At 47.9% G+C, this 13,235-nt stretch overlaps 1 protein-coding gene across 1 annotated transcript in view; it reads left to right on the forward strand.

The window, feature by feature from the left end:
• Window positions 1-2,558: 2,558 nt before the first annotated feature.
• The window catches only part of LOC143020707 (arrestin domain-containing protein 3-like), an 80,099-nt gene continuing 69,422 nt past the window's right edge, over window positions 2,559-13,235 (forward strand). Inside the window, exon 1 of the mRNA XM_076177375.1 lies at window positions 2,559-2,803. The gene's annotated coding sequence lies outside the window, so the exon portion shown is untranslated. The remainder of the gene's footprint in view (window positions 2,804-13,235) is intronic.

Genomic DNA, 13,235 nt, shown 5'->3' on the forward strand with positions numbered 1-13,235 from the left:
TAGGTATAGTTGAATAATAAACAAACAGGTAAATAGTAAATAATAATAAATTGACATATAACTAATAATAAATGAAAATCAGACAGACAAAAGATAACAAAACAAAAACAAATGATATAAGATAAATTATAATCATTACAGTATCTTACTTAGGAATTTAGCTAAATGATTCTTTAAGCTTCGAACTGAACTACATTGCACTACCTGTGCAGGAAGTTTATTCCATTTATTAACTACACGGTCGATAAAGTTGTTTCTACCCACTTCCAAATTGAATCTATTTCCGGACAGTTTGAGACCATTGTTTCTTGTCTGATTCTTATTCAATGTGAAAATTTTGTCACTTTTGAGGTTGTCAATTCCCTTTAAAATCTTAAAGACCTGTATCAAGTCACCTCTGAGTCTACGCTTTTTTTTTTTAGGGAAAACAGATTCGTGTGTCTTAGTCGATTTTCGTATGATTTATTTTTTATATTTGGAATCAGTTTTGTGGCTCGCAGTGGCGTCAACAAACAACAATTTGTGTATCTCCCACTTTTTCTCTATTGTCTTTGACCATCTCCAATCTCTGACCCACCACCCTTGCATTCACCTCTCACACCACCCCATCCATGTATAAACTGAACAGCCAGGGTGACATAACACATCCCTGACGAAGTCTCACCTTTACCTCAAACTAGTAATTTTCTCCATTTCTAATACTAACACAAGCTCTACTACTCTCGTGAAAACTCTTGACTGTTCTTAAAAGCTTTCCTCCTTTTCCATATATCTGCAATGCTTCCCACAGTGCCTTCCTGTCTACCTTGTCATAAGCCTTTTCCAAATCCATAAAGGCCCAAAATACATCCTTACCTTTTCCTATAGCTTTTTCATATACCTGTCTCACCACAAAAATCTGATCTACACAACCCCTACCTGTCCTAAACCCACACTGTTCCTCACCAATTGCTTCGTCTGTGACTCTCCTAATCCTCTCAATCAAGACCCTCTCATTAGCCTTCCCAACTACACACAAGCTGATCCCTCTGAAACCACTACACTCACACTTGTCCCCTTTTCCCTTGTAATAACAATAACAACAAAAATAACAATACTAACAATAATGATAATAACAATGATGACAATGATGATAATAATAATAATAATAATAATAATAATAATAATAATGATGATGATAATAATGATAATGATATATGAAATGATATGAAATGATAATGATAATGATAATGATAATGACAATGATGATGATAATGATAATGATAATGATAATGATGATAATGATGATAATGATGATAATGATGATAATGATGATAATGATGATAATGATGATAATGATGATAATGATGATAATGATGATAATGATGATAATGATGATGATGATAATGATAATGATAATGATGATAATGATAAAGATGATGATAATGATAATTATAATAATGATAATGATGATGATAATGATAATAATGATGATAATGATAATGATGACAATAATAATGACAATAATAATAATGATAATGACAATGACAATGACAATGATAATGACAATGTCAATGACAATGACTGATAATGACAATGATAATGACAATGATAATGACAATGATAATGACAATGATAATGACAATGATAATGACAATGATAATAATAACGATAATAATAATGATAATAATGATAATAATAATGATGATAATGAGGATAATGAGGATAATAATGATAATAATGATAATAATGATAATAATGGTAATGATGATAATGATGATAATAATAATAATAATGATAATAATTATAATGATAATAACAATCATGATAATGATAGTAATAATAATAATAGTAATAGTAATAATAATAATAAAATACTAAAATTTACAACTACTACTAATAATAATAATGATAAACACAGTCGCCACAGAAAGTCTTAACATCTTGTGAAAATTGATCTCTAACATTTATATTTATTAAGGAATACTACTGAACTCACTCGTTTACACTATTCTTAGCCATAAGAAAACAACAAGACATTTTTTCTTTTCGTGGTTTGCGGGGCCGTTAACCTCTCGTACCTCAGTCATGCCGGTGGTCCGGATCTACATAAACGTTAGGGGTGGGAATTTTTTTTGTTTTTTCTCTCTAATTGATTACTTCGATTACTTTTGCGATCAGCAATCCATTATTTTCACCTGGAAATAGATTATACAGTGGTACACTGTCTTCTGATGGGAAAAGTCGTTTACTTGTTTTCTGTAGAATTCCCGTCCTGCGGTTCCGTGTGCGGCAGTCGTTAATCTTTCTTCTATACACACCACGCGGTCCCTAAGCTAATTTTCCTACCGTCTAACTGCTAACACAATTCCCTCTCGCCGTCCCCCGCCTTCGTTCCACTCACGCACACACACGGGACCCTTGTTAGGCTTCTTTAGCGCGTTCCCGCTTAAACTAATTACTGATGTTTGCATGTAATCTTTTACACGACGCGGGCGATCGTCCGCGGGCGGACGAAATGCAGCGCGGGCGCGCCTTGGGTCTCCCGCGGACCCGTTTCCGGGCGTTGTTGCTCTGAGATATAGTGTCCTAATGTATGTCTTCACACGTTGCCCGCGCACTTCTCAGGAGGAACTCAGGAAAGTCATTCTGTATCCGATTGAATTTTCAGGTGATTGGTTGTGCGTGACTGTCCCTTTGTATCTAATGGAGGCTCATATTGATAGAGCCGTTGATATCCCTTGTGCAAGAGAGACCAGCTCTATGGGACGAATCACTTGAAGATTATAAATCCAGAACACACAAGACAGAACGCTGGAGGGAGGTGTGTACCAAACTTGACCCAAACTTTGAGAGTTTATCTCCTCTTGTGTATAAGTAATAGGTAGAGGAGACGAAGGCGATCACGGTCCGTTATCAGTGCGAGTAGAACACAAGCTGGTGGTGAGGTGCGTTGGTGGCGGGTGGTGCCACATTCACTACATTCACACCACATATACTTATAAAGTACAGGGATAAGGCATATATGTATGGTTCTAGTGAAGTCTCTCTCTCAGCAAAGAATTCTGGGAAAATAAAACAAAAAGTTTAATAGCTGAAAACTTAACCCGTGAGGGGTCGCCGATTTAATGAAGCGGGTTTGCTGTGAATATGCTGTGTCTTGCGACACTGCTTCTGACCCAGGGGAGTGGGCATGATGCAGGGATGATCTGTCATCCAGGAGGAGCCAAGATAAGAGGGAGAGAAAGGGGTGGATGGGAGTGGAGTATGTGGGGATGGAATGGGTGGGAGCGGTTTTTATGCCTTTTTTCTACCTCCCTTGTTAGGGGGAAAAAGCCTTTGGTATATGTATGTATGTACTTTAATTTTATACAAAATTTAAATGATGGCTCACAATTAAGTGAATATTTATGTTTTTCCATCATACAGAGCAATATATTCGTAACACAGCTTATAACTCATAACAAAGCCAATGAACCCGCAACTCCATATCAATATACTTATTCTATTATTTTCGTTTAATGAATATATATTTCATTAGAATTTTTCTGTACAAAAGAGGGGATGGCATGGTCGCATCGCCCCCCCCCCCTCCCACACCCTCGGTACGCCATTGTACCTGTCAATATTATTTCTTTGTTGCGGCTCGTGCCGCTTAAATTCTTCTTATCGGCTTAAGAAACCTGCACAGCGAAGCTATAGCGATAATCCCATACCACACTCCTGGTCATATGGCCATTTCCCGAAGGTTGAGTGTGGTTTGAATTTTCCGCCAAAATCATCGGAAATTTAAAATTCCCGGCTCTGTGCAGGCATGCGCATTGTCGACCCCACCTCCCCCTCCCTATCCCCTCCCTTCTTACCCGGCTAGCTCGAGCCGGACGTCGCGTCACTTCAATGAGAAATGAAGGCTTCGCCTGTGGGAGGAGGGAGGGACCCTAAATCTGTGCAGGTTTCTTAAGCCGATAAGAAGAATTTAAGCGGCACGAGCCGCGACAAAGAAATATTATCGGCTGAAAGAAACCTGCACAGCGAAGCTATGCATGAGACGAGGACAGGTGGGAGGAGAGGTGAAGCCTGAATCAAACCGTTATTACGTGTGTCTTTCCTATGGGAGACTTATTCATTTTATCACTCAGTAGAGGGGAGACAGACACGTCAAGTACCCACGCCGAAGAATGTGACATGCACAACATTGCACTGTTCACACAATGCGTAAATTATACGAAATTTGTATCCTGTTCAACGGTTCCTGGCCCCTCCCCACTCCTCGGTCGCCCTTTGCCCCCTCCACTTTTTTGAGATGAGAGGGGTGGAGCCGTTTCCATGGCGACACATGGGACAGGGGCGACCGAGTGGTAGAGACACCGTGTCCCCAAGGGAGTCGTCGATGTCCAGTCCCTAGGTCCCGCACCCGTTCCACAGAGTGGGTGAGGAGAAACTCCAGCGACCGGCGTAGGGCCCCCGACCGAAGCCAGGGACGCAACAACCTGTGGAGTGCTAAGGGTATCGGCCCGGGCAGGTCACGCGGGAGAAGCAGTATGCTCCTGTCGACCTCCCGTACCAGCCGTCGGCGCCCCAAGCGGCTCAGTGGAAGGGCCGGGGTCGCGAAGTTGAGCCCCCCCCCCCCCCCCGCCACCGAAGGAGGGAGGACGTGTGAGAGAAGCACGCTCTTTTGGCGCAGGGGAGCACCCGAAGGACGCTGACTGTGTCCCACTCAATCCCGAGCCAATAAAGTCTCTGTGTGGGAGCAAGGGCAGACCCGTCCCAGTCCACCCCGAACTCCACGTCCGCCAACACACTCAGAGCCACTGAGATGTCGGCCGATGCACCCTCCCCGGTGGGCAAATGCATCAACTAGCCGTCTAGGAACATGAGTGTGGAGACGCTTGCTTCCGTCCAACGTACGCCTACCACTCTCACTAGTTTCGTGAAGATCCTCGGGGTAAGCGAGAAACCGAAAGGGAGTATGCGAGGCCAAGTTCGTTTCCGAGCGACTTCGTCCGTGGGCGTTAGTCAAGAGGCTTCGTCCTGGGTGAAGACGTTCCCTGAGCGTCTCCCACGAAGACGGGCCTGGACCCTCGGTATGTATCCAACTCACCCCAAGTCTTCCCGCGGGAAGTCCTCGAAGCCCGTGGCGAGCGTCTTCATCCAATAGTGTGCTATGGCAATTTGTGACGTCTCATCACCCACAAGCGGACTTCTATATGTTTAATACCTAGTGACATCATGTGATTATACTGTGACGTCACCGGATTGATCATGGCGCCATAGGATCGTCTCGTGACGTCACAGGGACACAAATTGACGTCATAGGACTACATGGTGACGTCAATTTATCACAATGACGTCATCTTATCATACCGTGACATCACTGAGTCACAGTGAGCGTTGAAATAAATTTTGACATGGTAAAATTCTTGACCATCATGACTACAGATTAGCTTAAGTTGAATAGGAAAAGTCATGGTCATTTCGACCTAAGTCACAGTGAGCGTCGAAATTAATTTTAACATGGTAAAATTCTCGACCATCATGACTGTAGATTAAATTAAGTTGAATAGGAAAAGTCATGTTCATGTCGACCTGAGTCACAGTGGGCGTTGAATTAGTTTAACATGGTAAAATTCTTGACCATCATGACTACAGATTAGCTTAAGTTGAATAGGAAAAGTCATGGTCATTTCGACCTAAGTCACAGTGAGCGTCGAAATCAATTTTAACATGGTAAAATTCTCGACCATCATGACTGTAGATTAGCTCAAGTTGAATAGGAAAAGTCATGTCCATTTCCACCTGAGTCACGGTGAGCGTCGAAATTAATTTTAACATGGTAAAATTCTCGACCATCATGACTGTAGATTAGCTCAAGTTGAATAGGAAAAGTCATGGTCATTTCGACCTGAGTCACAGTGAGCGTTGAAATTAATTTCAACATGGTAAAGTTCTTGACCATCATGACTATAGATTAGCTTAAGTTGAATAGGAGAAGTCATGTCCATTTCGACCTGTTTTTTTTTTTTTTTTTTTTTCTCCAAGGTCAAGGCATTTTATTTATGTAATACCTAGCACTTTGCGCCAACTTAAACTGTACTATTTAAAACTGATTTTCCTCTTCTCATTACACTAAATGATTGTAGTTTCTTTGAACTAATTTATACTCATTTTAACTAACACTAGACTCCCTAAGTCTAAAGTTCTTTTGTGTTTTACTTGGGGGTGGAACATCAGGTAAGTCATCTTTAAACTCAAGCCAGGTGAAGTTGATAAGAGGTTGGCTGTGGCTCATGAGAAGGGCTGGGTGGTGTTTTTTTTTTTTTTTTTTTTTTTTTAAGAAACCTGGAAGGAGGGTGGTGCCGTGAGGCGTTAGAAGACCATTGAAGCTCGGAGGTATGGGGCTGCCGAGGCCTGATGATCCTCGGGGAGCCACCCTCCGTATCATAAGACACGTCCCCTTGTCCTCCAAGAGGCCCGGGTTCTTACCACGGACGACTTGAGGACGTATGGGGAACGGAGTACGAGTGGAAAAGGTCAAAGTCTACGCCTAGGGCCTGACAAAGTTTTTTTGTTTTAATCAATTTATTACGCTCAAGGAGCGTCAAACCTAGTACAAAAGTGTAGCTATGTACAGAGTACTAGTGACACACAGGACATTCTCGAATCATAACTGAAGGAATTATTTGTAGTTTATCACCCATTAGTGCGGGTGATACAAAAATATATACAGTGATCACCTTCTGGCAAATATTTACATATAATAATAAGTAATCGTCGATGAGGTATCAAGGTTGTTGGCATATGGGGTGTAGCGCAGCCTGCACGATGTGTACCTCGGCACCTTTCTGGTCTCACCCGCCTACATCGTGCGGTAGCCGGGTTTGCGTCGGGCACGTATAACACTGTGTCGTCTCACCAGAAGTTCGCTGCGTTTGTATGCATGTGGAAGTGGAAGGACATTCTTGTGGTGTTGGATGGTTACACTTGAAGTCTTCTCAGCATTACCACGGTGACGTGTAGGGAAGTGGCGGCTTATGGCCTGACAAAGAAAGTTATAAGGCGTTAAAGGACCATTATTGGTCGAAGGTATGGGGCTGCCGAGGCCTGATGACCCTCGGGGCGTCACCCTCCGTATCATAGGACACGTCCCCTTGTCCTCCGAGAGGCCCGGATTCTTACCACGTACGACTCGAAGACGTATGGGGAACGGATTACGAGTGGAAAAGGTCAAAGTCTACGCCTAGGGCCTCACAAAGGGAGCCATTAAGGCGTTAGAGGACCATTATTGGTCGGATGTATGGGGCTGCCGAGAGGCCTGATGACCCTCGGGGGCACCCCCTCCGTACCATAGGACACGTCCCCCTCTCTTCCGAGAGGCCCGGGTTCTTACCGCGGACGACCCGAAGACGTATGGGGAACGGATTACGATCGTATAAGGTCAAAGTCTACGCCTAGGGCCTGACGAAGCAAGCTATGAGGCTGTTAGAGGACCATTGATGACCGGAGGTTTGGGGCTGCCGAGAGGCCTGATGACCCTGGGGGGCGCCACACTCCATACCATAAGACACGTCCCCCTGTCTTCAAAGAGGCCCGGGTTCTTACCACGGACGGCCTGGAGACGGGGACGTATTGCGATCGTATATGGTCAAAGTCTACGCCTAGGGCCTGATACAAACCGTGAGGCAATAGAGGACCGATGATGGTCAGAGGTATGGCGCTGCCGAGAGGCCTGATGACCCTGGGGGGCGCCACACTCCGTACCATAAGACACGTCCCCCCCGTCTTCAAAGAGGCCCGGGTTCTTACCACGGACGGCCTGGAGACGGGGACGTATTGCGATCGTATATGGTCAAAGTCTACGCCTAGGGCCTGAAACAAACCGTGAGGCAATAGAGGACCGATGATGGTCAGAGGTATGGCGCTGCCGAGAGGCCTGATGACCCTGGGGGGCGCCACACTCCGTACCATAAGACACGTCCCCTGTACTCCGAGAGGACCCGGGTTGTTTACCAGGGACGGCTCGAAGACGGGGACGGATTGTGCTCGTATAAAATCAAAGTCGAAGAATGAGACAAACCAGCAGCCAAGCGGAAAGCGATAAAACTAACAGACGATTAACCAGCAGGAAACGGGACCGCCTGCTCCCATGTGGGCAGCGAGTTAACCACTCGGTCCCGTTTCCGCGATCTAAGTGACGCGACGTCCGGCTCGAGCTAGCCGGGTAAGAAGGGAGGGGATAGGGAGGGGGAGGTGGGGTCGACAATGCGCATGCCTGCACAGAGCCGGGAATTTTAAATTTCCGATGATTTTGGCGGAAAATTCAAACCACACTCAACCTTCGGGAAATGGCCATATGACCAGGAGTGTGGTATGGGATTATCGCTATAGCTTCGCTGTGCAGGTTTCTTTCAGCCGATAATATCAATTGTTCTGTCTGACGGCTGCCCATATTTGTCGGCCTCTGTACATTTACCTAGTTGTATCTAAAGGGAAGGGGAGCTACGCTCGTGATGTCCCGTCTCTGTATCTCGCCATGTCTAATTTGCTCTTAAATCCGTGTGTTGTTTTTGCACACACTATTGTTTCGTCTAGTATGTTCCATACATCCACCACTCTGTTGGGAAAGCTGTTCTTTTTCAGGTCTCTTCTATAACTGTCCTTTTTTGAACTTCTTTCCATGTCCTCTCGTGTTTCTCTTATCTCAATCTAGTAACCCTTCTCTATCTAGGACTTCTATACCTCTCATAATTCTGTAAATGGTCAACAATTCACCTTTCTCTCCTTTGTTCCAGAGTCGACAATTCTAGTTTTGACAATCTCTCTTCATATGATAAATGTGTGTGTGTGTGTGTTGAAACGGTTACCGTGGTCCTTTCCCTCCTTCCTCCCCACCACTTCCCAAACACCCAGAAGACGTGAAGGAACAAGGCGAATAAATATGCACCTTAAAAAAAAAAAAAATTACTTCATAGCCAAATATTCACACTTGCAGCACCTTGTAGTGTTAAAAAAAACATGGTGAATTGTGTTAGATTAAGATATAGTAAGACGGTCTTCAGTTTAACCCTGACTTTGGCAATAATCAATAACTGGAAATGACAGTCAAATAGAAAGACTACGCCAGACCACTAATGAACGCAGAAGACAGTGTCCACGGTATCCCATTGCTACAGTGGCGATACCCACAAGTATTTAAGTTATACCGTGATGCCCAAGGTCGGGGGCCACTACTCAGAATGAATATCCACAACCTATGCGCCGCGTCCAGAATTCGAACATGTGTCGAAATTACAGGGGGTCTATCTATCGCACGTTCAATCAAACTATCTATGTACGATAATGTCCATTGATTTGGATCATAGGGTTAATACAATTCTGCCCAGCATATGGGTCAAGATACTTTCGTGTCGCGAGGAAAATGGTGTGGGCTTATATAGAAAATATAGCTTGTCATGGCCAAGGACACAGTGAAGCTGTAGTCTGTTCGATAATTATAGTGATAGACGGTGAACAATTTCACCTTTTTCATGTGTTGCTTTAATGATATTTGTACGAGGATTATCGGCTGAGAAGAAACCTGCACAGCGAAGCTATAGCGGTAATCCCCTACCACACTCCTGGCCAAATGGCCACTTCCGGAAGGGAGTGTGTGGTTGGACATTCCGCATAAATCATCGGAAATTTAAAATTCCCGGCTCTGTGCAGGTGGCGCAAGCGTCTACAACCCCACCTCCCCCTCCCTATCCCCTCCCTTCTTACTCGGCTGCACGGATTGAGCCGTCACTTAGCATCGCGGAACCAGACGAGTCGGTCACTCCACAACCCACCTTCTTTTCATGCCGGTAAGTCTGGTTCCTGCTCGTGCTCTTGTGTTCTCGTAGGGAGCCCTACCTGTTCTCCTGCAGTTTTTCCCCTTCGGTGTTGTGTCCAGACTCCTTTGGGACACCCCTTCTATGATTATCATTATTCTATTTTCAGACCAAACGCTTGTGTGTGGAATCCGGCTGCACAGCCAGGATCTCGTCAGACGGCCACCACGACCTCTGCTCCCGCCATGCCCCTTGTTTCTCACAAGCTGGCTTTAACCCCCTAGCCTGCGTTGTGTGCAAAGCGCGGGTTGAGGAGATTCGTGCTGCTCCTCCCAAAACCCGTTCCAAGCTAGCCGCCCTCGGACACCTTCGGGAGGCATGGCGCAGAGCTCGGAAATTGAAATCCGCTGACGACCCCCCCCTGGTGTGGGCGGATCCGGCGTTAGGAGTGGAATTGGGCCTCGTTCGCCCTCGCCATCCGTCTCCCTATGTCTCCGAGACTTCCGTTGGTGGACAACCTGGGCCTCTCGGAGTACAAGGGGACGAGTCTGATGTTGCGGAGTATGGTGTCCCCGAGCGTCCTCAGGCCTCTCGGCAGCCCCATACATCCGAACATCAAGGGTCCTTAAAACCCTTACGGCTTGCTTTGTCAAGCACCCCCACGAACTCGTCTTCCTCCCTAGTTCACTCACGTGAACCCGGCAGGAAATCTCGCTCGAAAAAGAGGTCTGCCTCACCGAGGTCCAGGACGCTCAGCTTGTCCCCACCCTCCACAGCCTCTCCCCCCAACTCACCCTCCCTTCCTCGCTCTCCTTTTCCTCGCCGTAAATCCCACAAGGGCAGGGAGCCGGAGGACGAAACGAGGGGAGAGGGAACTCTGGCTGCCCAAGTGGCTGCCCTCCTTCCGTCCCTGATAGGCCCCGTCCTTGAATCGGCCCTATCACATTATCCGGCCTTTCAGGCCGCGCAAATCATAACGCACCCCTCTCCAGAGCAACCTCCTCTTGAACCTACGGCTCTAGCCCCCCCTCCCACTCTCCCTCCTGGTCCTTCCCTCCGCCCCTCCGTGCCGGCGACAGGTATAGGACTAGAAGGCCCCTCTCAGGAGGAACCCCCCAATCAGACGTCCGTCGGGTTGGACGGGGTGGAGGACCAATACAGTTCTTCTTTACCTTATCCTCCTACCATGACGGACTCTTTTGGTTCCGCCCCTTCTCATGGTGTGACCTTCCCCGGTCCTGGGAGTACTCGTTTGGAGAAGATCACAAGCTAGTGGCCTGGTCTCCCGACTACTCGCTACCGGAGGGCTGGAGGAGGAGAGATGACGTTATCCTAAAGTGGGCCAACGACGCGGAGGGGGCTAAGGTTCTATATAAGATTCGACCCCTCTCCGCCCCGGCCTCCACGCCCTCCAGGATTTCCACCTCTAACACTCTGGACGCATTAGGTGCTCTCCTGGAGAACCCTCGTTTAAACCCTGATGGGCATATGTTTGTCGACAGGTCGGGGGACTCACCGGCGGTAGCACTCTCCCCAAACGCCTGGTTCCCGCAGGAGAAAGGGGAGAAGGCCTTAGACATCCCTGCTCTCTTCGAGCGGGCCCAAGACCAACCCAAGACGGTTCCTCCTCGACGGCATATCCCTTCATCATTCCCCGTCGTCCTGCCACCACCCTTCGCGCCGGAGGGCCTGCGCGATTGCTTATGGCACTCGGGCAGGGACCCCGCCCTCCCCCATCAACTTAGTGAACCGGAGGCTAAGTTGCTGACGACGGAGGCCTCGACCAGACAAGACCTTGCCTCTACCATCTCGACCGTCACGGCAATCGCGATGATGAGGAACTGGCTGACGACGCTCGCCACGAGCTTTGAGGACTTCCCGCGGGAAGAATTGAGGTGAATGGGATATTTCAATCTATACAGAGGGTCCAGACCTGTCCTGGCGAGAGACGCTCAGGTAGCGTCTTCACCCAGGACGGAGCCTCTTGACTAGCGCCCGAGGACGAGGTCGTTCGGAAACGACCTCGGCCTCGCATATGTTATACGTTCTACAATTGAGCGATGTGACTTTATTACACCCTCCGGGGATCGGGATCCTTCTCGCCCTACTAATTTGATTCGCGTGTTTTCTGTATGCAGAGACACCCTGGCGGCACTCTCTACCGTGGCAGAGGGTACAGCCAACATGGCGTCATCAGCCCTACCCCCAGCAGCGAGGGCCTTCACCGCGGCTCGTCTGGCAGCTCGTCAGTCTGCAGCGCGGTCGGCCCCGGAGATAGCTCGCCGGTGCGTGGTGAGAGCAGCTCCCCTTTCCCGTGGTCTGTTCGACCAGGAGGCGACAGACCGCGTCTTCGCTACGGTCCCGACCGTCATCCAGACCCATCTTGGGTCTCTCTCCCGGTGGGTCTCCTTACCTATATCCTCTGAGGGAACTGTGGTGATACTCTTACATAGTATGGAGAGTAACTTGTCCCAGCCCTTCAGGCTTGGGGGGGGGGGGGTATACACATTACTACCGATAGGCTGATTCCTTATTCTTTCCTCCCACAGCCACTACGCCACCCTCCCGCGTCATCCAAGGTGTCCTCTTCAGTGCTGCCCCACGTGAGAGACATGAAGGAAAAAGGAATAGTGGAACCAGCGACAGGTCGGGTCTTTCTGTCCCGTCTTTTTACCGTACCAAAGAAAGACCCAGGGAAAACGAGACTGGTTATGGACCTGAGCGCACTGAACAAATTTTTGAAACCCCTGCGATTCAAGATGGTGTCGGTGGCTCAGGTTCGGTCAGTGCTCCGGGAGGGAGACTGGTTAGCGTCCCTGGACCTTCAGGACGCATATTGGCATGTCCCCATCCACCCCGATTTCGCTGGTTCCTGGCGTTCCAGGTCGGGAGGGAGACGTATCAATTTACCAGACTCCCTTTCGGACTCTCGCTTGCCCCGAGGGTCTTCACAAAGCTAGCGAGAGTGGTAGGCGCACGCTTGGCGGAGGCAGGCGTCTCCACACTCGTGTATCTGGACGACTGGTTGATACATTCGCCCACCGAGGAGGGTGCATCAACCAATGTCTCGGTGGCTCTAAGAATCTTGACGAAGATGGGCTTCAAAGTAAACTGGGACAAATCTACCCTCACCCCTACACAAAAACTTCATTGGCTCGGGATCGAGTGGGACACGATCAACGCCTCCCTGTCACTGGCTCCAGACAACGCTCTTCGGACACTCCGCTGTGTCAGGAGGGCATTATTCTCCCAAACGTTCTCCCGCCGTCAGTGGGAGGGCCTGTTAGGTTGCCTCAACTTCGCGGCCCCGGCCCTTCCACTGGGCCGCTTGAAACACCGACGGCTAACGCGAGAGGTCAACGGGAGCATCCCACTCTTCCCGCGCGACCTTCCCAGGCCGGTACCCTCAACACTCCACAGCTTGTTACGTCCCTGGCTTCGGCCAGGGGC

Source organism: Oratosquilla oratoria, chromosome 40 (assembly GCF_046742065.1).
Source record: "Oratosquilla oratoria isolate Oo_2021 chromosome 40, ASM4674206v1, whole genome shotgun sequence".
NCBI lineage: Eukaryota > Metazoa > Arthropoda > Malacostraca > Stomatopoda > Squillidae > Oratosquilla > Oratosquilla oratoria.